Consider the following 3,572-nt stretch of genomic DNA (forward strand, 5'->3'; position numbering starts at 1 on the left):
TATTTTAAATTATTTTAAACTATTTTAAATTTCTAGCTTATTTATTTAAATCCTTTTAATTGTCCAAATCATTTTAAATATTTTTATTTTCGCTTGTGTATTTATTTAAATTGCTTTTAAACGTCCGTTTAGTTTATTTAAAATTATTTTAATCGCTCTGCTTGTTATTTAAATATTTTACTCGTTGCTGTGACATCCGAATATTTAAAGTGTTTAATTCTTAAATTTTTCAAATTTGAGTTTTTGCGGAATTTGGGCCTAACACTTATAAATACTGCATATTATATTTTATGTATTATGTTTCTTACCCACTTGAACATTTGTACTGACCCGGCCCGTTAAGGATTACACATAACCATTCATCGGCCCAATTCTTTTCCCTTTCTCCAAGACTTAACCCGACATAGACTTCCCTTTCTCTCCATCTCTCTGCAATGGATCGATTTCTTTTTACCTTGGAGCTGCAGTAGCCGCCTATTTCACCAGCACCACCGGGTGCCGCCAGCCACCAGTTCCGGCGTATCCTCCCTTACTCGAAGCTGTTCGAGTTGTTGCTGGATTTCCTGGGCTCGATTCCAACTCATTCGAGTTTCCCCATTTCTGATTTTTTTTAGTGTGAGGCAAGATTATGGTTTCATTGTTTACCTTGTATACTATTAATGTGTGCTTTGATTAGTGTTAGATTTTTGTATTCCTCATTTTCGAAAATCATGTGTAACGTGCCCTGTTTCCTTCTCTTTTCTCACGGAAAAACTGTTTCTTGTTGGGATTTTGATTGTAGTTGATTTAATGATGCTCATATGTGAAGAATGATTGATTTTCAAGCCTTGGAATGAAATTGTAAGCATGTTAGCCATTTTTCAAAAATTCAAAAATGTTCTTGGTTAGCATGTTCGAATTCTGTGTGTTTGTGATGGTATTGAATGGTTTGGTGATTTAGGAGCTACCACAGGTGATATCTAGTTCACGTGGTAGCATTAGAATGAGAAAAATTGGATTTGTGGTTGTAGAAGGGAGGTTCGACTTTTGCACAGTTTACTTAGGAGCTGGTTCGGGAGCTTGTGAAGTGGAATCGGTGAGTGATTATGGTGAATGTTAAGCGATGTTAGGTGAGCTTAGATGTTGATATTTGATGCTAGGTTAGTGGCTAGAGGAGTGAGGGACAGATTGATAGGTTTTGGGATTGATATGAAGAAGAGGGCATGAGCAGGTTTCTGGAATAGATAGGGGCTGTCCGGAAGCGTGGGTCTAAGGCGGGGTTAAAAACAGAATTTGACTAGGGGCTAGGGTTTGGTATTGGGTTAAGATGTTAAGAAATTATTGGTCCAAGCGGAAATGAATTCGGTTAAGTTTAGGAGGAGTTATAGGCTATGGATTTGAGAGGTGCAGAATGTTGTATTCTAGGCTTGCTGTCCGGAGATGGTTGTTTAAAACCGGGTTGGAATCAGAATTTAGATATGGGCTTGAGTTTGGAAATGGTCTAGGAAGTTAGGAATATGTCGGTTCAAGCGGGAAATTATCCGGTTAAGTTTCGGTTGAGTTCCAAATTTTTTTATTTATTAGGTGCAGAATTTTTGGAGCCAAAGGGCTGCTGCCTGGAAATAGCAAGTTTATAAAATGATCACTTAGGAAATAAATTCCGAGGATGATTTCTTGACTTAGTTCTAAGTGTCATGGAGTCGTGGTTTCAAGCGGAATCCCTTTTGATTAAGGATCGAGCAAGTTATTAAATTTAAGGGCAAGCCGCTTGAATTTGTCGTAAGTGCAATTTATGGGTTAAATTCTTCATCCTTTGGTTTAGTTCCTAAATCACCCTCCCAGTCATCCATGTGTGAGTCATTTGCATGATTATCGATCAAACATTTACATGTACGTCATATTTACATATGCATGCTAAGTCTCATATTCAATAAAGGAAAGAAGTATATTTTGAACGAAGTGAGATGGTTGTGACTACATATTCATGAGTTCGTGTGGGGCTGAAAGACGTTTTGGCCTCCCTTACCAAATCATTATGGTTTTCCTTAACTCAGCATGTGTTCGTGTGGGGTCGGAGCTATTCTGGTCTCCCTTACCAATATAGGGCAATATTGGGTTGAGTTTCATCTCGACCTCCTTGCGGCATTGTGCACTATATATAGCGATTATCATGATCGAAATCACAGAGTCACAACTCAAGGATCTGAGTTCAAACAGTTATGACTATGTTTCAGTTCAGTTATTCAGTTATTTATGTTCGACTTAGCCATGCAAATGTTTCATTCATGTTCACTTCATTATTTAAGAAATCTTTTTTTTAGTTAAGGGGCACAAAACAAAGAATTTTATTATCAAGTTATTTTTAATTTGTGTGTGCTTGTATTTATGTAGTACTCGTTATCCCCCACCCATATTCTTACTGAGTCTTTTAAACTCACTACACTTATTGTTTTCAGGTGAGGAGTATTTCATAAAGATTGAGGGGCAAGACTATCGAGTAGACTGCGATGCGGGCATGACACATTCCCTCCGACATTTGCTATTATTCCGCGAAAGTTTATTTTAACATTTCATAGTATTTTATTCTGTTTCTTGGATTAATGTAAATGTAAAGATTCATTGATTGTCTTTGGGCATGGAAATATCAAAGTGTTAATTATTTTGATGGTTGAATTGTCGTATCTTCTTCTCAGGTCTTTGTTCGTTTCTCGGTCTGAATTATTTAGTATTGTTGGTCGTTTGATTTTTGACTGCTGTCTGTGACAGGTGGGTTGTAATATAAACAGAGAGGTCATGCAAAAAATTTTTGAAAATCCGTATTTTATTTAGTCTAATTTAAAAGTTGAGTCAGGGTCGTTTCGGGTTAGGAGGTTTGGAGATTGGAGATCTGCTCCATCTTCTTCGGAGTTTTTCCTTCTTTTCTTCTTCTTCTTTTTATTTTTGAATTATTTTTTCTAATTATTGAGTAGATTTTCTTCAACCAAGACGGCGTGATTGGGCCGAACAAATCTATGTAGAAAACTTGGATATTTATTTGGGATTTTTCAGATTTGGTTTTATATTATTGATTATTAGATTTATATTTGTCTTGTGAATGATCTGGCCAATTTTTTGCTTGCATGTTAATCGATTCCAAGTCGACATAGGAGGATTGATTTCGATCACTCTAATAATTGACATATGTTAAAACCGACTGGAAATAGTATTCGGTTTCAATATGCGATTTTAGGTAAAAACTGAATTATCACAAATATTGAATGCATTCATGTTTGATTAGAATTATGAAAATTAATCCGTCATAACTTGAATAGGTTTAACATATTCTAGAAATAGACTGTTAAACAAGATAGGATAATTTGTCGTGATTTAAGATTAAATCTGAGTCCTGAATCGGCTACATGTTACATGATTTTTTCGGTGCCTGCGTGTGTCTTGGTTGTCTCAATTTAATTATATTTATCTTTCAATTATTTTAATTTTTATTATTTTTAGTAATTAAATTTTTATTTAATTCGTTGCATCCTTCTTTATTATTTTTGTCTAGATTAAGTAAAACAATTAAATCTTGATAATTTACTACAGTTCCTGTGGGA

General features: G+C 35.2%; 1 long non-coding RNA gene across 1 annotated transcript; it reads left to right on the top strand.

Annotated features, from left to right (window-relative positions):
- Positions 1 to 398: 398 nt before the first annotated feature.
- LOC140876351 (uncharacterized) lies at positions 399 to 2,642 on the top strand. The gene is made up of 2 exons (XR_012148756.1): positions 399 to 620; positions 2,436 to 2,642. It is a non-coding gene; the product is annotated as an uncharacterized lncRNA (long non-coding RNA).
- Positions 2,643 to 3,572: the final 930 nt, after the last annotated feature.

This window comes from Henckelia pumila, chromosome 1, assembly GCF_033568475.1.
Source record: "Henckelia pumila isolate YLH828 chromosome 1, ASM3356847v2, whole genome shotgun sequence".
NCBI lineage: Eukaryota > Viridiplantae > Streptophyta > Magnoliopsida > Lamiales > Gesneriaceae > Henckelia > Henckelia pumila.